Source organism: Carassius auratus, linkage group LG48F (assembly GCF_003368295.1).
Source record: "Carassius auratus strain Wakin linkage group LG48F, ASM336829v1, whole genome shotgun sequence".
NCBI classification, from domain to species: domain Eukaryota; kingdom Metazoa; phylum Chordata; class Actinopteri; order Cypriniformes; family Cyprinidae; genus Carassius; species Carassius auratus.
Genome location: NC_039300.1, coordinates 113,403 through 138,814, shown reverse-complemented (window position 1 = coordinate 138,814; position 25,412 = coordinate 113,403). Strand labels below are relative to the sequence as shown.

The 25,412-nt window shown below is 42.0% G+C and overlaps 2 non-coding genes and 1 pseudogene across 2 annotated transcripts; all 3 read left to right on the top strand.

The window, feature by feature from the left end:
* The first annotated feature begins 8,279 nt into the window (after window positions 1-8,279).
* On the top strand, window positions 8,280-8,443 carry LOC113068710 (U1 spliceosomal RNA). The gene has a single exon (XR_003279590.1). It is a non-coding gene; the product is annotated as a U1 spliceosomal RNA (small nuclear RNA).
* A 6,564-nt stretch (window positions 8,444-15,007) lies between these two features.
* LOC113068714 (uncharacterized) lies at window positions 15,008-15,149 on the top strand (annotated as a pseudogene).
* A 375-nt stretch (window positions 15,150-15,524) lies between these two features.
* LOC113068712 (U1 spliceosomal RNA) lies at window positions 15,525-15,680 on the top strand. Its single transcript, XR_003279591.1, has one exon. It is a non-coding gene; the product is annotated as a U1 spliceosomal RNA (small nuclear RNA).
* Window positions 15,681-25,412: the final 9,732 nt, after the last annotated feature.

The window sequence follows — 25,412 nt, the reverse complement described above, 5'->3', positions numbered from 1 at the left end:
ATCACTAATATGTGATCTTTAACATAACTAATGTAATATAAATGAATTTACGGCATTGCCTCTATGATGCTCTTAAGTAGATGCAATGGATTATCAGAGAGAGCACACCATCTCTCTCTCTCTCTCTCTCATTTTATTGGCGGGTCGCAACCAACTTGTTCAGGTGCATACCGCCACCTACTGTACCGGGGTTTGCAACTTCAAGGCTTCACGTACTTGGCATTAAAAAAAGAAATAAAAAAATAATAATAAAAATTTAAAAAAAAATACTTGTGGAAACACCCTATATGCTGTGCTCTAACCCTGTATATAAGAGAGCACACCATGTCTGTCTCATTGTTTTTCATGTAGAACTGGGAGCACTAACAGGAAGTGACTAAACAGGAAGTGACTTCATCACATGAAACAGAAAATATAATTTTTACAAATGAGGTAGACAAAGAAAAAGTAAATATGAACTTCACATTTTTACTTGAGAATATTTGCCAAAAATATTTAAAGCTAAAATTTGAAACTTCTTAAAGGGCAACACATGGATGATTATTGACAGTCAGACTCCAGAGTCTTTCTGTGCAGCTTTGGGTGGGACTGGGCAAAATACTTGGCGCTAGCTTGCAAAAAATAATTTTCTACAAAATCCAAAAAGTCATTTGGCTCGATATAGTGCATTTACCATACTATAAGGTGCACTTAAAAGCCTTTAATTTTCTCAAAAAACGACTTGCCTTATATATGGGTCAAAATGTTGACATTCCCTATAGCATAGCTCCAGCTTATTCTATGCACCTTATAATCCGGTGCGCCCTATTTATGAAAACAGTTCTAAAATAGGCCATTCATTGAAGGTGTGCCTTATAATCCAGTGCGCCTTAAAGTGTGGAAAATACGGTAAGTGTACATCCTATTCAGATGGATGCTCGGAGCAAAGAGAAGATGTGGCCAACCATGATGGTGAGGCTGCAGAACCCTGTCAGGCTACCAGGCAGATTCGGATGCAGAGGTGAAAAAGATACTTGGACGTGACTTTGTGGTGACTATTAAGGGACATTTTTGGAATTAAAGCTTAATTTTTTTGTCTGCAAGATTTTTAATCTTCTGGATTTATGGATCTAACATTTTTGCGTTTTTTGAGGGTTGGGAAAAGAAGAAAGAGCATCAGCGCTGGAAGGGCCTCCAGCTCCATCCAGCCTTTGCAGAATACTATTTCCCTTTGATAATTTACATTTATAACCCTTTTGTGTAGGACAGAGATGTTTGTAACTTTTCTGGCTAAATACTGTGAAGACAGTGATCGGTGGAGAGCACCTGAAGGATCGGTTTGGCATCTGGAAAATGTTGATGGGGGATGGGGAATGGGGCAAAGGGGATGAAGAAGAGGGGGTGGGGAGAAGGGGAAGAATGGATTGAAGTATCAGTTGGGAAAGGTATAGGGAAGAAAAGCTTGGGTAAGGGAAATATGTGAATTTTGTAAGAGTGAACCAAGGATTCTTCCTTTGGCTAATTTTTTAAGGTTAGTTTAAGGGGACGTAAACTGTTACAGAGGAGGACTTAATTTACCTTTCTTTAAAGATGTTGCCTTTTGATGTTTACAAGGAAAGATGATGTTTTTAGTTTTTTCAGTGGGTTGGGAGGTGGGGCGTTCCTGTTAGGGAGTAGGGAATGTTTGATCGGATGGGGTGGGCATTTTATTGTATTCCTGGGAATTCATAATTGAGTCTACTAAAGTGGTGATTCTGGGAAGAGTTGCATTGGTGGACGCCAGGTGGAGGGGGATGGCTTTTCGTTTTGTTAATGTTGTAAGAACCAAGTAAGTTAGGGGATAGGAAGGGTTTTTAGATAATTTGGCACCAGTCTTGTATACAAACAGATTACTAATTACGGGAGGGGATTTCAATATGTCCCTTGATAATGATTCAGGTAAAGTATTGGCACTTTTGACTGCTGGGTTTTCTTTGCAAGACTCCTTTCAATGTGGGGCTCAGATCACTGTTTAGTATGGGTTTGGGCAGAGGTCAGGGGCATGAAGAGAGGGGAGTGTGGAGAGTTAACACCTTTCTGAAGGACAGGACCTTCTGTGTAGCTCTCTATATTTTAGTGGCTGGGTGGAAAAACCTGTGGGGCCTGTCTGAGACTCATGTGGGAAGGTTTTAACTAATGTGTGAGTTTTTTGTCATAATTGGGGTAGAGAGAAGATAAGGTGCAGGCAGACTAAAGTAGGTAGGTGGTCTGAGGAGCTGCAATTGCTATATGCAGAGGGTGCATTGGGGACAACAGATGGGTGGGCTAGGGTGTCACGATCAGGACACAGGAAAACAAAGTGAGAGATCCAAGTGCAGGTATGTCTTTTATTGGGGTAATCCAAAATCGTATCCAGTCCAGGCAGGGTCAAAACCAAAGCAACAATCCAAACAATCATAAACAGACAAGAAAACACACGGCAGAAACGAGACTATAAATGGTCGTGAATACTACTAGGACTCTATGACACATACTAAAACAGACAGGGTATAAATACACAGGGAACTGACAGTCCTAATGGGGAATTGGCTGAGTGCAATGATTAATAACCCGTGGCAGCTGAGTGCAATGAGGAGACAGAGATTGTGGGGAATGTGGTTCATGAAGTGACAGACACCGTGGGGAAGGATGACATCTAGTGGTTACCCAGGGAACACAAACCAGACACTGTGACAATACCCCCCTCTACGGAGCGGCTACCAGACGCTTCAAGACGAGACTGACAAAACAAGACCGAACCACCCCCAGGGCGGAGCAGAAGACCACCACAACCGTGTGGTCGGGACGGAAGCCCCCCAGGGCGGAGCAGAAGACCACCACGTCCGTGTGGTCGAGACCAAAAGTCCCCAGGGTGCAGTGGGATCGGACTGACAGGAGAGCAACAGAGAAACAGAGAACATGAACAAGTTAAGGGTAGCCTCTGTGGCCACGACAGGATCAGTCGAGCACTCAGAGAGTTCGGCTGAGACGTGACGAGGCTCTGGAAGTTCCGCAGAGGCGAGAAGAGACTCTGGTAGATCAATGGTGACTTGCCTCTGCCCATGAAGATAGTCTGTGACTTGATCTTGCCCATGAAATACACTGGTGACTTGACCTTGCCCATGAAGATCATTGGTGACTTGCATTTGTCCATGAATTTCACCGGTGACTTGGCTTGACTCCGGAGTGTCAACGGTGACTAGCCCTGACTCTGAAAGGTCATTGGTGACTAGCCCTGACTCTGGAAGGTCATCGGTGACTAGCCCTGACTCTGGAACGTCAACGGTGACTAGCCCTGACTCTGGAAGGTCAACGGTGACTAGCCCTGACTCTGGAAGGTCAACGGTGACTAGCCCTGACTCTGAAGGGTCCAGCGGCCATCTTGGGTGGTGGTGCTGGGCTGGCGACCATCTTGCATTGTGACGCTGGGCTGGCGACCACTTTGTGCTTTGGCGCTGGGCTGGCGTCCATCTTGTTCCGTGTCGCTGGACCTGCGGCCATCATGGGCAGTGGTGCTGGGCTGGTGGCCATCCTGGGCAGCGGCGCTGGACCGGCAGCCATTCTGCGCAGTCGCTCTGGGCTGGCGGCCATCTTGTGCTGTGGCGCGGGGCTGGCGTCCATCTTGCCTCGTGGCACTGGGCTGGCGGCCATCTTGTGCAGTGGTACTAGCTCGGCAGAAGTGCGCCCCCTCTCTCTTCTCTGTCCGCCATGGTGAGACGGCGGCTCCGATCCGTCCCACACGAGCCCCATGTCGAAGGGGGGCCATGGTGGAGAGCGATGTTGAACCTCCTCTCAACCACTCACTCCTCGGCGACCTCCCCTGGTCCCGCGAAACACGACCAGGCGCGTTACCTCAAACCGACTCCTTCTCTTCCGCTCGGTGGCTGGGGAAGAAACATCAGATGACATACTGCTGGATCTGTGCATGTGACGTAGTCCTTCTGTCACGATCGGGACACAGGAAAACACAGCGAAAGATCCAAGTGCAGGTATGTCTTTTATTGGGGTAATCCAAAATCGTATCCAGTCCAGGCAGGGTCAAAACCAAAGTACCAATCCAAACAATCATAAACAGACAAGAAAGCACACGGCAGGAACGAGACTAGAAATGGTCGTGAATACTACAAGGACTCCGTAACACATACTAAAACAGACAGGGTATAAATACACAGGGAATTGACAGTGCTAATGGGGAATTGGCTGAGTGCAATAATTAATAACATGACAGAGTGCAATGAGGAGACCGAGATCGTGGGGAATGTGGTTCATGAAGTGACAGACACCGTGGGGAAGGAGGACATCTAGTGGTTACCCAAGGAACACAAACCAGACACTGTGACATAGGGTAAGTACCTTAAGGGCGTTATAAAGGATTTTTACTGGAATGAAGCCAAGTCATTTTTGTTGTAGTCAGGTGTGAAAAAGTGCCTTTTAAATAATAGGCCAACAAGATTTTTCTTTTCCACTGTGTGGTGAGCAATGTAGTTGTAAAGGTTCTACAGGTTGCTCTGTAAACAAGTACTTGGATGCATTAGAAAAAAACTCTGGAAGAGGAGGAGAGGGAAGCATTGGAAGGCCCCTTGACACTACAGGAAGTAAGCTTTGCGTTATCTTCACTAAAAGGGGGCATGGCCCTGGGTGGGACTCCTGGCAGAGTTTTATAGGACAGTTTTGCCCTGGATAGGCTCTGAGCTGGACTGTGTCTATCATGAAAGTATAGAAAGAGGAGAGCTTGCCACTGACAACGAGGATAGGTTTGGTGACATTGATACACAAGAAAAGTCACAAGGAGGAGCTAACAAACTGGAGGCCAATAACCTTGTTAACAACTGATTACAAGTTATTGGCCAAGGTGACAACAAAGTGGCTGAAGAAGGTTATTAGGGTGGTAGTGCAGCCAGACCAAACTTGTTGAGTGCCTGGTAGTTCAGGTGGCTTAAACCTAACTTTGGTGAGAGACACTTTGTACTAGGCAGAACAGCGGCAGCTCCCCCTAGTGATTTTGAGCCTGGACCAGGAGAAAGCTTTCGACAGGGTAAGTCATGCTTTTTTAATGGCCACGCTGGTGTGTATGGGGTTTGGACCAGTCTTCAAATCATGGGTAAAGCTGTTGTATATTCGGGTTTCAAGCAGGATAGGGATAAATTGATATTATTCAGGGAGGGTGAAGCAGTTGGGTGGAGTTTGACAGGGGTGCCCTTTGTCGCCTCTGCTTTATGTTCTCTAGAGCCCCTGATGGCAGTCTTGAGGGCAGCTGATTCGTTGATGTCCATGCATTTACCTGGAGGCAGGGGTACATGTGCAAAGGTCTCTGCATATGCAGACCATATGACATTGTTCCTAACCTCAGATCTGGATTTTGAGACAGCCTACAAAATACTTAAAGGCTTTTGGGAGGCCTCAGGTTCACGTGTAAATGCGGGTAAGTCTTCTGTAATGTTTGCAGGCCAGTGGGCAGACAGAACAGTAATGCCAGGTGGGAATAACTTTTGTGCAGAAGGGTTGAAGATAGGTTTTTTAGAAAGAACAGTGCTCGGGAGAACTGGGTGGCTAGGTTCAAAGCAGCGGAAGCAAATATAACTAGGTGGAGGATAAGGTGGCTATCGATATGGGTTGGCAGGAAGAAGTGAGGGGAGACCTACTTCCTACTTTTTGTATGGTAGGAAGTTGGAAAGGCTGTTTTATTATTTTGTTTGGAATAACAGTACTGAAATGGTGGCGAGGACACAGATGTACTGCCATGTGAACGAGGGGAGTTCCCTGTTTCCCCTTAAAATTGAATGCAATCTTCCTTTCCTCTTCTGCCCGATTAGTTATGTAAGAGGCTGTGCATAAAGCAAGGATTTTGGACAATTTTGGCTGGCTTTTCCAAGATCTATTAGCTCATGGAGGGGAACGATTCCATGGTCGACAAATAGGCCGGCCTATTATCAGAGGGTGGCAGATCTCATAGTGGGGAAATTGTGGTGTTTGAAGCAATCTTTGATCCTTCAGCATTGGCAGCATTTTGACCTTTGTTTAACCCCTTTACGTGCAAACATCGCTGACGGCCCCAGTTTATTATTGTTTCACTTTCACAGCACGTTAAACATCACTGTCTTACTTGATCTGGACAAACTGTGCATCAATTGAAAGTTTAAAGACCCTAGCTTCGATATTTGACCAATATTTTGATAAAACATTGTTGCAGTGACAGATATTTAGTGATTTATATCTGCGGAGATATATGGATATATTTACTGATGTTTACTTCATATTTCTTCAGACAGAATCGTCATTTCTATTCATTTTCCATGGATTTACGTGATCTGATGATAAACAGCCTCTCCGCTCTCAGCTCGTGCTGTGTGTAACTCAGACTCCGATTGGGCCTTCCCATTGTCAATCTTAGAGTGTCATAACCGGACACCGCCACATCGTGTCACATGCTTCCTGCACACTTCCTGGTAGTTATCTGGCCAAAACAACACTGAAACACCTCTGTATACACGAAATATCAGAATAATAAACCCGCGATTACGATTTTAAAGCTTGGTATGAGATTTTCTTGAGATCTGGGGCGTTTTTATAAAAAAAATCAAAAATGTACATCGGAAATGCTAACTTGTGCAGCGATGAAAAAGGCTACAAATAACATATTTTTACAACAGTAAACGACCAAATTCCACCCATGATCGCTAAAGGAAGTTATTATAAACACTCGATCGGGGTTTAAAGTGAGTTTTGAGTAAAAGTGTACTAATAATTTCATAAATTGTCTGATGTAGCTTGATGCTAACATTAGCTCCAATGCTACTAATAGCAGGTACATTTCTTCTTCATAATGCATTTTTGTCTCAATAATTCACGTAAGGTCGTAAGAAAATGTTTTGTTGTATTTTTATAGTAAGATTTTTGATAAGTAAGGGCTAAATGCAAAGAGAGACTGAAGTGAGATCGCTGCTTTGTGTCTTTGTAAAGCCTGAAAAACCACAATAAAGGCTAATAAAGGTGGAATAAAAACAAAAGAATAATGCGCATAATGTGTCATACATGGCGGAGGTGTGAAAGACTCGTTTGGTGAGAACAATACAATCATGAAACGGGGAGTTTTCAAAGCCAACACACATACAAAATACACAGGAGAGTTTACATGTGAGATCTTACAGGGATGACAAGGGCCATAAATCAATCTGATAAGCCTTCTCTAAAAACACACATGACATGGCCTTAGAAAATATTTCATAAAATTCACAGTTTTACAGATTCGATTATGACATTCTTAATGAAGTTTTGGAAGACTTGTGGCCTTAGCTACACTTCAAACTCATATCCTACATCAACAATTTTATAAATACATTTAAAAAATATATTTTTTTATATTTTTATTTTTGTTTTAATGTTTGAGCTTATATATCTCTATTATCATAATGGTCTGAGTGATTCTGATTCCTGAACAGTAAACTTTAAAGTGTCAGCTTTGTGAACAAAGGTTGATTATGTATCTAGTCAGAAAGAATCATGAGCAGAAACCTTTTTATTTTGGGTATGTCATTTCTGTCTCCATGCCAAAAAAGGGGGGTTACTAGTAAGGGGTTAAAGGATGTGATCCACCCGGATCAAGCATGTTCTGTGCCTGGGAGAAAGATCACGGACAGCTTGATACTGATCAGAGATGCCATCTGTTACGCGAGAGACAGAAACATTTGGCTAGTAGTCCTAAATTTAGATTTTGAAAAAGCATTCGACCGCATCTCACACCAGTTCCTTTTCAAGATACTGGAAAAAATGGGGTTGCCAGGGAGGTTTATAGCCTGGGTGGGACTGCTATACAACCATCTGGTTAGCAGAATTTTAGTTAACGGGCATTTATCAAAAAATTTGAATATCCCAGCGGTGTCCGACAGAGGTGTCCTTTATCTCCTCTCCTGTATGTGGTTTGTATTGAGCCACTGGCACAGATCTTGAGAAGGGACAAATGGATTAAAGGACTAAACCTGCCTGGGACAGGAAGACTGACGGCGACCTGTGTTTTATACATGGACGACGTAACTCTTTTAGCCATGGACGTTTTATCTATACGAAGAGCAATGGACTTGACTGACTGGTACGGTCGGGCCTCGGGCGCTAAACTTATCAGAAACAAGTCCGAGGCCCAGCTCTTCGGGCCCATGAGCTTGGCAGTTTCCAGGCAAGAAATGGAAGGCACCAGTCCTTCCTTTCCTGGAGGGGGGCGGAGAGCTAACCGTTGGTGTGGATGATAGAGATGCAAATCGTACCTCTGGCTGGCCGCCTGGGTCTTCATACTTACCTGGCAGGGGAGACACCATGATCAAGAAGGCGGTTCACCCAGGGCGAGGCTTGTCCATTGCACTCCGGCCATGCTGACCCCTGTGAATTCCCCAGATATGAGAATCTCGACTGCATAATTTATGGTAGTGGGAGACTGCGTTGGTGCTCTCCCCTGAAATTGTTGGTAATACAAAGCATAAGGGGTTTGCTCCAATTTTTTTTCATTTCAGAATGAGGAGTTCTGTCACGTGCTAGGTATGTGTTGTGCGTCTGAGAAACAAAGTCACTTTCGCTCTTGAAAAATCGGATCCTGGTGGCCTAGCTTTAGCTGTCACCATGTTTGTTTGGTTGGCATTTTTCAGTTAGTATTACTTTTGTTTTTGCTTACAGCACCACTAAGGTTTGAATCTGTTAAATCCCAGTTCTCTATGTTTATGGTGGAGAAACTATCTGACAACACATTTAAAACTGTGATTGTCAGAATGTTCAATGAAACTGTGACTGGTGAAGATATATGTGTGTGGCTGGGTAGATTTTGCACTGTTCGAGGCCAGCCAGTCAAGGTGCTAGATGAAGATGGTATCTGGACATGCTCCTGGCGAATCCCCATTAAACAATGGGAGGACGCTGGGGGCTACCAGGGCCTGAAACATCTGCCCTCCATGATTGTGCTTGGAGAGAACAGAAGCTACATTCATTACCAGGGTATGCCTAAGTTATGTCGGAAATGTGGGAAATTTGGTCACTTAGCCGATGTATGCCAAGAATTAGTTTGTGGGAAGTGCAAAGAAATTGGTCACGGTTTTGAACAATGTACCAATGGCAGGCGGTGCAATCTTTGTGGAGATTCAAACCACCTCTACAGAGATTGCCCTAAAAGTTTTGCCAACAAGCTCAAAATGGCCGCCCCACATTGGCACCAAACAAATGAAGAAAGGAAAGAGGAGGCGGTCCCTGAGGTTTTGGCGGGAATTTCAAATTCCCAGCCAGCCTCAGGGATTGGGCAGGAAGGAGGAAGTGGGGCGGCCACAGGGGCGGAGTCAGATAAGGAACTGGAAAATGTCACAGAAGGAGAAGTGAGCGAGGACGAAACAAGCTCCTCCTTAGAAACGGTTTCAGATTTGGTACAGGAATCTAGTGGGAGTGAATTTGAGTGTTCACTCCCAAATGCTCAAGTGCAAAAAAGACCTGCGGGATCTCCGCTGGTGGAAACGGAGGAGAAAAAAGCTAGGGGCAGCACAGCGGCTTGATAGTTCCGATTTGGAAGATCAAGAACGCATGTGGCCCCTAGAGTCCCCAAATGAGGTTTCCTTTTTGCACATCAAGCTAAGAACATCGTCGCCTAGGGAGTTACAAGAGGGTTTCTCTGTAGCACCCGACGCGTCGAGCACCTGCTCTCCGGGCCCCAGTTCATCTGGGAAAAAGGAAGGGCAGGTGAAACAAGATAAAACATGATTTTAAGCATATTTTTGTAGTCTTTTTGTCTTCTGTTTAAATGTCTCATACTGTTTTAACCATACTGCTCATGGCCCTCACTATCTCTACCATTAATGTAAGAAGTGTGAGGTCCACCTTGCGAGCACAGAGCATTTTATCCTTTTTAAAGTCTTTTAAGTCAGATTTGTTTTTACTGCAAGAGTGTGCTCTGCCCTTTTTAAGTAACTACAGGAAGTTGGAGGAGATGTGGACCATGGGGCCCTCAATATGGAGTGGCTCCAACTTCAACAAGAATGACGGTGTCGTTATTTTAATCAACAATTCAAACATCACGGTGAAGGATAGCACTGTGGTGAGGGAAGGGTGGGCTCTTTTAGCAAACCTGACTTTTTTAGGGAGAGATTTTAAGGTTCTTAATGTGTATGGTTTTACAGGAAAAAATGACAGGTATGAGCTTTTAGAAGACCTGCAGCCCCACATGTTAGGCAGGGCTCCCCTAATAGTAGCAGGGGATTTTAACTGTGTTTTATCAAAAACAGATAGGAAGAGAGTAGGAGAAGATTTTAAGGTCGACAAGACATCGGTTTTATTGCAAAATTTAGTCAAGGATTTTAAGTTAGTTGACTGTTTTAAACAACTGCATCAAAGAGAGGGCTTTGGTTCACCTGGTTCAGTGGTGATGGCGCCAGAGCCTCTCGAATTGAATATGTTTTTACAAGGGACTGCCCGCCAACCGATGCAACATTGACCCCTCTCTTTTTTTCTGATTACATGATGCTGTCTTGCACCCTTTCACTTTCCATGGGTGTGACGGTAGGAGGAGGGCTGTGGAAGCTGAACTGTTCCCTATTAGAGGATGAAGAAGTGGTTAGAGAGTATAGGGAGCAGTTCAGCCAATGGCAGACCCTCCAAGACTTTTATGATACACATGCACAGTGGTGGTAAATGGTTAAGGACCGGACAAGACAGTTTTTTAGGAAGGTAGGGAAAGACAAAAAGAATAGGGAAAAGAGATGCATGATGGGGTTGCAAAAAAGACTACAAAGATATTTTAATCTTTTAAATAATGGTTTTGATTTTAGCAAAGAAATAACAGATTTAAAAAAAGATATGTCAGTTTTATCTCATATCCAAAGCAAAGGTGTTATTTTAAGAAGCAGAGAAAGAGAAATAGAGGAAGGCGAAAAGTGTACAAGTTACTTTTTTAAAAAGATAATAACAAGGGGAGGGACAATAACCAGGGTTAAGGTAGGAGGGAGGGATGTAAATACAACAGAAGAGATTTTAAAAAAAAATGTAAAAGGATTTTATGAGGATTTGTATTCAAAAAAAGATGTACACGAGGATACGGCAAGGGAAGTTTTAAATTTTTTAGTCTAGAATGTTAATGGCCAAAATAAGTTTTTATCCCAAGATTTTACCATTTTAGAATTACATAAAGCTCTTAAAGGTTTTAAAAGGGGGAAGTCCCCAGGAGCAGATGGACTGCCCCTAGAGTTTTATCTTACATTTTGGGATATTTTAGCACATGATTTATTAGCTGTTTTTAACAACTTTGAGACTCTTGACAGACTGCCCGACAGTTTTAGGATAGGGATAGTGTCCTTACTGTACAAAAAAGGGGATAGGACTGACTTAAAAAATTGGAGACCAATCACACTTTTAAACATGGACTGTAAGATTTTTAGTAAAATTTTAGCAACACGTATGTCGACTGTTTTGGAGGACGTGATCCACCCAGATCAAGCTTGTGCTGTGCCCGGAAGAAAGATAACAGACAGCCTAGTGCTGATTAGAGACACCATCTGTTATGCGAGAGACAGAAATATTCGGCTAGTAGTCCTAAATTTAGACTTTGAAAAAGCATTTGACCGAGTCTCGCACCAGTACCTGTTTCAGGTACTTCAAAAAATGGGATTTCCAGAGAGGTTTGTAGCTTGGGTGGGACTGCTGTACAAGGGCCTAGTCAGCAAAATTTTAGTAAATGGGCATTTATCCAAGGCAGTAAATATCTGCAGTGGTGTTCGTCAGGGGTGTCCTTTATCTCCTCTTCTGTACGTGGCCTGCATCGAGCCACTGGCACAGATCTTGAGAAGGGATAAATGGATCAAATGACTAAATGTTCCTGGGACGGGCGGACTGACAGCTACTTGTGTTTTATACATGGATGACGTAACCCTTTTAGCAACGGATGTTTTATCTATACGGAGAGCATTGGACTTGACTGACTGGTACGGTCGGGCCTCGGGCGCTAAGCTCAACAGAAGCTAGTCTGAGGCCCAGCTCTTCGGGCCGTGGGGGGGGGGGGGGGGGGGGGGGGATTGACAGAGGTGGACTGGACGTGGATTTTAAAGAAACAGATTTTAAGATTTTAGGGGTCAAGTTTGATAAAGAGGGAGGTGGACGGGGAAAATTGGACTGACTTGTTAGGGAAAGTTAGGAAAAGACTGGGGTTTTGGGGACTACGACATTTGACGTTCGAGGGCAAGGTTTTAATTTTTAAAGCTGTTATTTTACCTCTAATGTCACTTGTCTGTTCTGTTTTTATCCCATCTAGGGATTTCCTGATGGACCTAGAGAGGGCGGTGTTTTATTTCCTGTGGGGGTCCAAGTGGGAAAGACTGAAGAGGGACGTGGTCAAAAAGAGACCGGAAAATGGCGGAAAAGGCCTCCCAGACCCCCACCTGTTTTTAGGCAGCCGCTTCACCGCCCTCCACATAAAATATGCTGTGACCCCATCCAACGAGAACAAGATGTGCTTTTATCCCAGGATTTTACAGTTTTAGAAATTCAGAAAGCTTTAAAACATTTTAAAAAAGGGAAGTCCCCTGGCATTGACGGACTTCCCTTTGAATTTTATCTGACTTTCTGGGACATTTTAGCACACGAACTGTTGACCGTTTTTAAAGAATTTGAGACTCTTGACAGACTTCCTGACAGCTTTAGAGTAGGGATAGTTTCATTATTACATAAGAAAGGAGACAAGACTGACTTGAAAAACTGGCGACCAATCACGCTTTTAAATTTTGATTGTAAACTTTTTAGTAAGATTTTAGCAACACGCATGTCAACTGTTTTAGAGGACGTGATCCACCCGGATCAAGCTTGTGCTGTGCCCGGAAGAAAGATAACAGACAATATTCGGCTAGTAGTCCTAAATTTAGATTTTGAAAAAGCATTTGATCGAGTCTCGCACCAGTACCTCTTCCAGGTTCTGGAGAAAATGGGGCTTCCAAAGAGGTTTATAGCCTGGGTGGGACTGCTGTACAAGGGAATAGTCAGCAAAATTCTAATAAATGGGCATCTTTCCAAAGCTGTGGACATACACAGTGGTGTCCGTCAGGGATGTCCTTTATCTCCTCTTCTGTATGTGGCTTGCATCGAGCCACTGGCACAGATCTTGAGAAGGGACAAATGGATCAAAGGACTGGACGTTCCTGGGACGGGGGGACTGACGGCGACCTGTGTTTTATATATGGATGACGTAACTCTTTTAGCCACAGACGTTTTATCAATACGAAGAGCACTGGACTTGACTGACTGGTACGGTCGGGCCTCGGACGCCAAACTCAATAGAAACAAGTCCGAGGCCCAGCTCTTCGGGCCGTGGGGAGACGTGGACACAGGAGGACTTGATTTGGTTTTTAAAGACAACGATTTTAAGATTTTAGGCGTTAAATTTGATAAAGACGGGGGTGGACGGGAAAACTGGACTGACTTGTTAGGGAAAGTTAGGAAAAAACTGGGGTTTTGGGGACTAAGACAGATGACGATGGAAGGCAAGGTTTTAATTTTTAAATCTGTGATTTTACCTCTGATTTTACTTGTCTGTTCTGTTTTTAGCCCCCCTCGGTGGTTCCTGGGGAAACTGGAGAGGGCGGTGTTTTACTTCCTGTGGGGGTCCAAGTGGGAGCGCCTGAAGAGGGAGACCATCAAGAAAAGGCCGGAGAACGGTGGAAAAGGCCTCCCAGACCCCCACCTGTTTTTAGGCAGCCGCTTCACCGCCTTGCACATTAGTTATGCCACGACCCCATCCAAAGAAAACAAGACGGCTGCAATGGCGCGATTCTGGATGGGGTCTTACCTACGAACACTGAAAATTTTACCAGTGGACTTGAAAACCCCAGTGTCTTTTAACTTGCCCAAAGAGTACAGTTTTATAAAAAAGTTTTTAAAGAAATACCTTTTAGAGAGTGAAGATGTCACCATTTTAACTAACCACAAGCATCTCGTCTCTCTTGTGCAAGACCGGGAACCGGTGAGTCCAGTTCCAGGCCTCACACCAAGCGGCTCACCCCGCTCTCCAGAACAGGCACAAGGACTTATCGTGGATGGTGGCTTATGAGATCCTCCCGGTCAGGGCGGTGATGCACTCCAGAGGCATGGCCAAAAACCCCATCTGCCCGCGGTCCGGCTGCAATTCCCCGGAGACCGTCCACCACCTGCTCTGGGAGTGCAGCACTGCGCGGGACCTGTGGGCCAAGACCGGCCCCCTGTATTTCCCGTGCCTACCAGCGGGTGGGGCCCAGTTCGGGTACCAGCTCGCCATCCTTGGGGTGGGCCGGGGCTTGAATGACTTGACGGCACAGAAATTTTCCTCGCTCTGGCTCACCCTCAACGTCATCAAGGATGCCATCTGGGCCACCAGAAACCTGCTGGTGGGGAAGCGTTTTATAGTAACCCTCCATGCATGCAAGCTAAAGGTAACATCAATGCTGCAGGGGTACCGGACGACGATATTCGGACAAGGGGGCCGGGGTCGCACAGAGAGGGTCCCGGCAGGCACCGACCCTGGCCGCCCATAGATGCACCCTCACCACTCTGGCTACGGGAACAGCGGGCCAGCGGGCCGGAGGAGAGGGGATCTCCGCTGAGCCCATAAAGTAGCATCTTATGTCCCTGTTCTGGAGAGTGGGGTGATGACCCACTTGATAAGGACTCACCCCCGGTCTTGCACAATAGATGATTTTTAATTGGTGTTTTTATTGTGTTTTATCATGAAATTGGTTTTATTAATATATATATATATATATATATATATGAGGCTTGTTTGCGTTTTTTAAATTTGTATTTTACTTTTGAAACTGACCGCACCTTTTAAACACACCTCAAACATGGACTTTTAAAAACAAGCAAAACACTGTGGTTTTAATCAAATGCTTTTTAACAATGATTGTTTCCTTCATTTTACCATGTGTATTTATTATATATCATATTGATTGTTTTAATGTGTGATTAAAAAGAAAATTGTTTGTGGAAAAGTAAAAATGCAAATGGGAAAAAAAATGTAAATGGTGACAATAAAACTTTTTCGAAAGAAAAAATCTGTTCTTATCAGTTTAATATCTGATACGTCCCCCATCTGGGGACTACATATTAAATGGATTTTTAGATCACAATCATCAGCCTGGTATTGCAGTGTCTCCAGGAACGGTGTGCTTTCCCTTTTTGGGGATTGCCATTTATTGTGTCGAATAGCAGAACAAGGAATGAGAGCTGCCATTGCAGATGCTGTGGTTTATTGCAAACTTTTTTCCTGATGGGTCCTCCTGGGGTCTTGGACTCTTCCACTAACGATGCACCCCCCTGAGGTCTTGAAGTCTTTCACAGACGAGGTGATGCATCGAATCAGGTGTGTTTGTTTAAAGAGAGTCATCTAAAATTGGCGTTGGGAAGCACCGGCCCATGAGCTTGGCAGTTTCCAGGCCAGTAACGGAAGGCACCCGTCCTTCCTTTCCTGGAGGGGGGGGCGGAGGGCTAACCGTTGGTGAGGATGGTAAAGATGCAAATCACACCTCTGGCTGACCGCCTGGGCCTTCATACTTACCTGGCAGGGGAGACCAAGAAGGCGGTTCACCCAGGGCGAGGCTTGTCCATTGCACTCCGGCCATGCTGACCCCTGCGAATTCCCCAAATGCGGGAATCTCGACTGCATAATTTATGGTAGTGGGAGACTGCGTTCGCGCTCACCCCTGAAATTGTTGGTGAAACAAAGCAGAACAGGTTTTTACAGTTTTTTATTTATTTTCGTTTCAGAATGGGGAGTTCTGTCACATGCGAGGTATGTGTTGTGCGCCTGTGAAACAAAGTCTCTTACGCTCTTGAAAAATCGGACCCTGGTGGGTAGTTTAGTTCGAACATAGCGCAGACCTTACTTTGAAAGTAGATTGGACTGACTGCAGCCTAGCTGTAACTGTCTCCATGTTGTTTGGTTGTCCTTTTTTCCGATTCGTATTAATTTTGTTGTCGCTTACAGCGACACCTAGTGGCCTGTCACCGCGCCCTTTTTCACCTGGCCTCGGACTGAGCCCCTGCACAGGTGTGCCGATTTGGGTGAAGGGATCTCACTCCTTCCTGGAGTTATAGCCATTCGAGCCACCTCGGACACGCCACCTTAGCACGTTTTGAGGTCCCCTCGCCAAGGTGAATGGAAATTTCCTCTTTTTTTGGATGATTATTGACAGTCAGACTCCAGAGAAGCTTTCTGTGCTGGGCCAAATACCTGGCGCTAGGTTGCAAAAGAAAGTTTTCGACAAAATCCAAAATACCCGAAAATTTCGTCAGAGCGACGAGCCAATCTGAGACCTGCGTCTCTTTCGGCTCGATCCAAGGATTCCGATGACATAAGGCACGTGGCTCTGCAACGAACCGTTTGGGAGTTACGAGCGATGCCGTACTTTCCGTCGCTGCAGTTCCACTGTCAGGCCGATCGGGACAAGGCCCAGTGACGTTGCAGACAGGGGAGGGTACTACCATCCCGCAGTGTTTCAGGCGTTTTCATCTTTGTTTAATTGTCCTTTTACATTACATTTTCCCTATTTTTCAGCTTACATCGCCACCTAGTGGCCTGTCGCAGCTCCCTTTTTCACCTTTTTGAGCCACCTCGGACACGCCACTTTAGCTCATTTTGAGGGCCCCTCGCCAAGGTGAATGGAAATTTCCATTTTTTTGGATGATTATTGACAGACAGACTCCAGAGAAGCTTTCTGGGCTGATTTGGGTGGGACTGGGCCAAATACTTGGCGCTAGGTTGCAAAAGAAGGATTTTGACACAATCCAAAATACCCAAAAATTTTGTTTCAATCTAAGATGTTTGTCTCGTTCGGCTCGAGCCAAGGATTCTGATGACGTAAGGCACGTGGCTCTGCGATGAACCATTTGGGAGATACGAGCGATGCCGTACTTTCCGTCGCTGCAGTAACTGCGGGCCACTGTCAGGCCGTTGCTGATGGGAGAGGGTACTACCATCCCCCAGTGTTTCAGGTCTCCCAGACTTACTAAAGCTGAGATGGGCATCGCTGTGTCCGGCTTCCTCCCCGCTGTGTCATAGCAGCATCGCTTCTCTGCCTTTTGGCTAAGATCACGTATCTTGTCAGATGGCTGAGACTGCGATAGCCTCTTGAAGGTTTCCTGGCTCGAGATCCTTTTATATCCCGAGTCACACAACTTTTGAGAGGTACATTGAACTCTGCTGCTTTGGGCTCCATCAAATTTTAAGGTATTGTCTTTTAATTATTTATTTGGTTATTTATTATTGTATTTATTGTTGTTTTAAAGTTTTTAGGCTGCTGGTGTCTCCATCATGTTGGCTGGCCGTGCCGTCATGCAGAGGCACCACAGCATGCGTTTTTTATTCAGGCAGGTTGAGAGGAATCTCCTGGGAATGTCCCACATGGATTTTTCCAGTAAGCTGATCCAAAAGACCTTAGCTTTTAGATCTGATGACCTAAATTTTTTGATGACTCTGCTCTTGAACGAAGGATTTGATGCAAGTTTTAAAACTGCTTCCCTGCTTAATGACTTTTTGCCAAAGGTTTGATTCAGTTAAAGCCCAGTTCTCCATGTTCACTGTCGAGAAACATTCTGATAACACACTTAAAACTGTGATTGTCAGAATGTTCAATGAAACAGTGACTGGAGATGATATTTGTGTTTGGTTGGGTAGATTTTACACTGTTCGTGGACAGCCTGTCAAAGTGTTAGATGAAGATGGCATTTGGACATGCTCCTGGCGAATTCCCATTAAACAATGGAAAGACGCTGGGCGATACAATGGCCTGAAACATCTGCCTTCCATGATTGTGCTTGGAGACAACAGAGGCTACATACATTATCAAAAGAATGCCCAAACTCTGGAGGAAGTGTAGCAGGTTTGGGCATCTCGCTGAAGCATGCCAAGAGTTAGTATGTGGGAAGTGTAGAGAAATTGGTCACAGTTTTGATGATTGTACCAATGACAGATGATGCAATCTCTGGGAGAAAAAAACATATCTACAGAGGCTGCTCTAAAGGTTTTGCCAACAAGCTCAAAATGGTTTTTGTGGGAATTTCAAATTCCCAGCCGGCCTCAGGTACTGGGCAGAAAGGAGAAAGTGGGGCGGCCACAGGGGCGGAGTCAATGGAACAGGAAATTATCATGGAAGTTAGGAAAGTGACAGTTTCTGATGGGTTGCAGGAATCCAGTGTGAGTGAGACAAAGTGTTCACTCCCTAACGCTCAGGTGCAAAAAAGAACTGCGGGTTCTCCTCTGATTGTAACGGAGGAGAAAGATCTAGGGCAGCATATAAGCTCTCCAGTTCTGATTCGGTAGATCTGGAACGCATGTGGCCCCTAGAGTCCCCCAGTGAGTTTTCCTTTTTGAACATTAAGCTAACAGCATCATCGCCAAAGGAGCCACAAGAGGTTCCATCTGTGGCCTCTGAAGTGACAGACATTTGCCCTTCTGATCCCAGCTCGTCTGGGGAAAAGGAACGGCAAGTGCAACAAGATATAACATGATTTTAATTATATTTTTGTAGTCTTTTATTGTCTTATGTTTTAAATGCCTCATACCTTTTTAACCATACTGCTCATGGCTCTTACCATCTCTACTATCAATGTAATAAGTGTTAGGTCCACCATTAGATGGCTTATTACGCCTACCCTATTTACAAAACAACATCTACCCATCAGAAATTAAGCATAAACAATATACGTGCATAAACATATACGTGCATAAACATATACATGTACACACATATACATATACACATACATACACATACACATAAACATATATATATATTTATTTATTTATTTATATACACACTGTATATATATATACTGTATCATCTACAGCGATATCATTGACTTGATTGCAAATTAAAACAGACACAATTTCAACTGAACAGAGATGACATAACTGAATTCAATCATGAACTGCCTTTAACTATCATTTTGCATTATTGAGACACTGTTTTCCAAATGAATGTTGTTCAGTGCTTTGGCGCAATGTATTTTGTTTAAAGCACTATATAAATAAAGGTGATTGATTGATTGATACCCATATACTGTACATACATATAATGCTTGTTTGTTACTTGTGTTGTTTCAATTTATGCACAACAATTATACATAAACTTTTCTTAGACAATTTTTCTTAGACATCCATGTATTTGTCAAAAATTTGGATTTTAAGCATTTTTTTAAATAATAAATGGAATTACTCCTCCTTTTTTTATTTTTAAGATCATCTCACAAATCGACCCCTTTTACCGAAATAGTGTTAATTTTAAAGTTTGTTCTGAACATTTGTTTTTTAAATGTCTTCTCTCCTCTTAGGTTATATTTCTGTTCCCTGTTTTCAAACAAACATAGTATATTTTTGGGCAATATTTTCCTATTGACTTTGAAAATAAAGACAACAGTATTCAGAGTGACTAGATCGGGAAATTTCATTGCTTTAAATTTGAGGAATATTGAGTTTGTCGGTTCATTATACAGTGAATGATTAACTATCCTTATGGCTTTTTCTTGTATAATAAAAATAGGTTTTGTGTTTGTGGTGTAGGCATGCCCCCATATTTCAACACAGTAAGAAATGTATGGAACAATAAGAGGTCTATAAATAATATACAGAGACAATGCATTTAAAAAATAATTTGTTTTATGTAATATGGCTATTGTTTTAGACAGTTTTGATTGGACATGAGCGATGTGTGGTTTACAGGATAATTTATGATCTAATATTATTCCAAGGAATTTGTTTTCATTCACCCTTCTACCACGTCATAAATCTTTAAGCTCATGTTGGTCTTAATTTGTCGATTAATAAATATAATGAATATAAAATATTTGGTTTTACTTGGATTATAAGTTAGTTTGTTTCGGTCAAACCATTGCTTGAATCTGGATAGTTCTCCGGTCACATCAGCAATTAGAAGGTGAAGATTATCCCCAGATACATACAGTGTTGTGTCATCTGCAAATAAAACACATTTTAACAAATCGGATACCTTACAGATGTCATTAATATATAAAATAAACAACATAGGACCAATCAAGGAGCCCTGGGGCACCCCACAAGTTAATTTACACATTTCTGATTAATGATCATTAAAGTGTACATACTGGTATCTATTGTCAAGATAGCTTTTTAACCATGAGTAAGCACGGCCCCTAATACCATACTGCTCTAGTTTATTCATTAACAATTTATGATCCATGGTATCGAAGGCTTTTTTGAGGTCGACAAAAATGGCCAAAGTAAAATACTTTTTGTCTAATGCAGTTGCTACATAATCAACTAATTTAATAACTGCCATTGAAGTCGATCGACCGCTCCTGAATCCATATTGATCGTCACTCAATATCATGCATTTTTCTATGAAACTATCAAGCCTCTTCAGAAAAAAGTTTTTCCAATAATTTTGAGAATTGTGATAATAATGAAATTAGTATATAATTTGAGTATAAGTGACTGTCACCACTCTTATAAATTGGAATAACTTTTGCAATTTTCATCTGATCTGGAAACACGCCAGATTTAAAGGACAAATTGAAGATATAGGTCACAGGTTCTAATATTAAATGGATTATATTTTCAAATTATTTCATATCAGTATCTGACCAATCCGTTTACATTTTATTTTTAAAACCATTTACAATCTCCAGTATTTCATTTTTGGTAATGTCAGACACATACATGGAGGAAATGTTCCTAGTGATATATTCACAACTCTTTATGTTTGTACTTTTTGAGTCAGTAATACCTTTTGTCAGATTTAAACCAACATTAACAAAATAGTCATTGAATTTGTTTGCTATCTCCTTTGGATTTCTAATAAGGACTTCATTTTCATTTTTGAAATAACTTGGACACTCTCGTTTGTTATTTGTTTTTTTAATAATTTTGTTCAGTTCTTTCCAAGTTCCTTGTATATTTTGCCTTTGCTGTTCTAAGAGGGTCTGAAAATATTGCTTTTTACTATTTCTAATAATACTTACCCATTTATTTTTATATATATTGTTTTATTTTTCTTCCGACTCAATAGGAATACGGAATACTCAATAATTCGCATACAACGTATTCTTCTTTTTGCATGCATTTTTAATGCCTTTAGTTATCCATGAGTGGTCAATAGGCGATGGCTTGTATCAAGAATTATGATTGATGAGACCTTTGACCTATGAATTATGTCCAGATGCAACCCTCCGTGAAATTGATCCGTCATGCTTTGAGTTCCGGGAGGTGATGTTGTTTGTTCAGCGACCAAGTGATGAATGAGTTCCCTTGAAGAATTTGTTTGAAGATTATATGGATCGTTTCCATATTCGGACTCTTCTGGACACATCTTTGTGTTACGCGACTGCGGTATCAGGTTGCAGCCTGTAATGTTCGAGCGCGCGCTCTCACTCTGTGTGCGCGTATGTGTGTGTGTAAACTGATAAAACAAGTACATTTTGATGAAGAATAAATATAATAAATGATTTTTTCGTGAGATCATGTGTGTGTGGGTGTGTTTAGGCATTTAATATGCCGTTTATATTAAACAATTCTCAACTTATCAATAAACTGAGAATAAAACAATAAAAATATAAATCCCCCAAACATTATTTTGAAAGTTTCCCACATGCGAGTACTACGATTCCTCAATGAGGTTCATAACATGTTGTCGTGTTTAAACTAAATCAGTATCGCGAGCCCTCTATTTCTCTCTCTCTCTCCGCCTGCATGAGCGCATGCTCCTGTCATTTCCTTTCGGTCCGCTGCGAGAGATAAAGTCGATAAGCCGAGAAAACTTTTCAAATGCACTACATCTCTCACGACTGAGCAATATTACTTTAAAGTTTAAATAAACAGTCTCCCTTTACATCCGTTGTCCGGCGGTTCTTGTTTATTTGCGATTAGTATTTCCAAGAGCTGTGACTTTTCTGAAGCTGCAGAGTGGGGTAGGCGACATCCGATGCGATTGCTAACACCAAAAGGCGACCCCTGTAATCTAAATGCTTATTCAGACATCCGCAGAACCATAAACATTTTATTACCCAGCACAGATCCGTCCCTAAGTTATGTAAACACATAGCTATTCTGACCGTGACGAAACACCTTATGTTTTCGTCGTCAAGCAGGATACAATCACAGCTTCAAAGGGGCTATGAAAACACGCTGTGTTGTCACATATGGTATAGTGAGACAACAATATTTCACAGCTGCAGGATGAGAATCTGCACCATAGAGCTCGGGTACCATCTAGCAGTTATTTATAAAATTACACCATTCGTGTGACCCGTGACATTCACGGTTTAAAGTGTATTCAATATGAAAACAAATATTTTGTAAGTTATTCACGAAGACTTAAATGTGTTATTGTTTCATTTAAATCTAAATGTTTTAAAAACTCAATATTTATAGGACAATTGATAGATCTTTCACAGATGTAGGATGAGAATCTTCACAGTAGAGCTCGAATGTCCTCTCGAGGTTATTTATATACACCCCATCGCAGGATTTGCTCTGTTCACAGTTTAAAGTATAATATTCACTACGAAAAACAAATATTCTGCTTGGTAATCTCAAATAGCTTTAATATGCTATTTTTCCATAAAATGTAAACGCTAGCCAATATTATAGCTCCGAGGATCTATAAAAGTAGACACACCCCCTCACCCAGGTAGTTTAAAAAGTCAAACCCTTCTGAGCTCCATTCATTTTCTGATCATATTTTGAACGACTGTGCAAATTCACACACAGGTAATTAATTATTAAATTATCTGTAAGATAATATGGTTCCAACTTTTGGTGCAATTTATTTATTTATTTATCTATCTATTTTTTATTTATGTTAATTTATTATTTATTCATTCATTTAATTAATTTTTTTATTTATTTTTTCATTGTTTATTCACAACATTTTAACCTCTGATTATTCTATGCAGATAGCTCGGCAGAGTTTGTCAGATACGCTGACGATGCTGTGCCCAAGATATATTAGGGTATGGTTACATAATGTATTTAGATTATACTTTTCATGATTTTGCTAAATCAAAGAAAACTGATTGTTACAACTGTAAATATTTAAAATGGTAATGGATATTAAAATTTTTCATCTGCTAATTATTTAAACTTCTGGTATTCTTTCAGATGCTGTGTCCAATGGTGTGGACAATGCCGCTAACTGGACTGATACTCAAATAAATGATTGGCAAAACGCTGATTGGTCGAGTGTACGCAGCGACGATTTGGCACAGACGGGTAGGCAGACTCCGTACGCTTCTGACGACGTGTCCGGGGAGGAGCCAGAATTAAGGTCTGAGTTACGACGTAATGATGGTCGGAATGATTCTGTAAATGAAATAATTGCAACTTTGTTCGAAGAGTTGGGTGAAAGGCAGGACTCTATGTACAATGAGATTCTTAATAGGCAGGAGGCCTTCTTCACTGAAATAAATCTGGCGTCTGGTGGACGCCAGACTTCGTGAGCTTCAAGACAATCTACAACAGTCAATAGAGATTCATCTGCAGCGGTTGCAAGAGAAAATGTCTGAAAATTACTCTTCGGTACAAGAGGTATTACAATCGCAGCTAAGAGAGAGAACGCTGATCGTACAGTTGCTGTGTGCAATTGGACATCTGCAACGTCGATAGACAATGCTTTTGTAATTTTCCTTATTAATACTGATCTGTTTATGTGTGCTACATCTACCTACACTCTGTTGTATGCCATATACCTTCAATGTATCATGATTTATTTTATATTATCATTTGTATGTAATCTTTTTGCTGGTATTTTTAATTGTACTTGTAGTCTTCTCCTACACTTGATTTGTAGTTTTTCTATGTACCATGACATTTTGATTTGTAGTTTTTGTAAACGACCATCTTGAATCGTAGTCTTCTCCTACACTTGATTTATAGTTTCTCTAGGTGCTATGCCATTTGAATTGTAGTCTTTTCCTATACTTGATTTGTAGTTTTTTCTATGTACCATGACATTTTGATTTGTAGTTTTTGTAATCGACCATCTTGAATCGTAGTCTGCTACTACATTTGATTTGTACTTTCTCTAGGTACTATGCCATTTTGAATTGTAGTCTTCTCCTATGCTTGATTTGTAGCTTTTTCTATGTACCAACTATTTTGTGTGTAACCTTCTGTTTGTAATCGTATATGATATGATTGTGATTTATATTTCCTCAGTGGTTCACTATCTTTTTACCAGCATTGTTGCTATTGTAACTATATATTACAATGGATGTCGGAGGAGTGCATAGCTGTTATACAGACCAATCTCTTGTAGACCTGTTGCAGAACGCTATAGAAATGCACACAGTACCATCCCATGACTTGTGCGATATATTACAATGATTGATAGATCAGCATCCAAATTTGACCGAAATTACATTCAATTGCGGTCATCATGAAAATACTCATGATTTACAACAATTAGAATCGGAAATAGAACAAAGTCCTAACAATGATTTGTGTATGCTGCTACAGGTCGCTATAAGTCAAAACGTCACACAGAACGGTGGCACATTAACAGTTTCCGATAGCACCACAGCTCACAACATCGACAATATAGATACGTCAACTAGGTCTATGTCTAATAACAGCGGTCCGTCCGGTAATAGCAACGTTGAGTGACCGACGACATCCTGCGCCGACTGTCCTTCAGACAGAGTATACCCATCGACTAGCTCTATGTCTAATAACCGCTATCCGTTCGGTAATAGCAGCGATGAATGACCGACGACGTCCCGCGATGACCGCCCTTCTGACAGTGTATACCCGTCGACTAGTTCTATGGCTAATAACTGTGATTCTCGGACTTCAGGCTTAATAGAAACAAGTTGTTTCTAAGAAACATTAAAAAATAATACAGAAATTCATCCTAAAACTGTATTTCTTTATTTGCACGACGTGCATTACTACATGATTCTCAATCTGACGGCTTTCATAGCCTATGGCTACGTTTATCAATTCTGCTACAAAGGATATTAAAAAATCCAAAATCACCATTGTGAACATGTCTGTAAGGAAATATTAGCTCATTTATTTTGAGAAGAATCAAATCTAAAGATTCTAATTGCTTTACTTGAACTGAGTCCAAATTGATTTAGTTTATACTTCATCAACGGTTCATCCAGCGAACTTAAAATTCAGTATATCCTTAAAATCTGTTTGAGTTTACTTCATGAACAAGATGATACAAACAGAAAGATAATTTATACGCTATAGGCTAGCTAGCACAGGATCTGGGCAAAGTTTAATCTTAAAATACACCACACAAGACAATACTTTATAAATGAAACAAGAATTTATTGAGCTATTCTATAGATTATATGGATCTAAAACTAAACGAACACACACACACAAACATACATACACACAGTTGCAACGGATTTATGAGGTGAGTGAATGAGAAAATCTCTACCAAATTCACAGG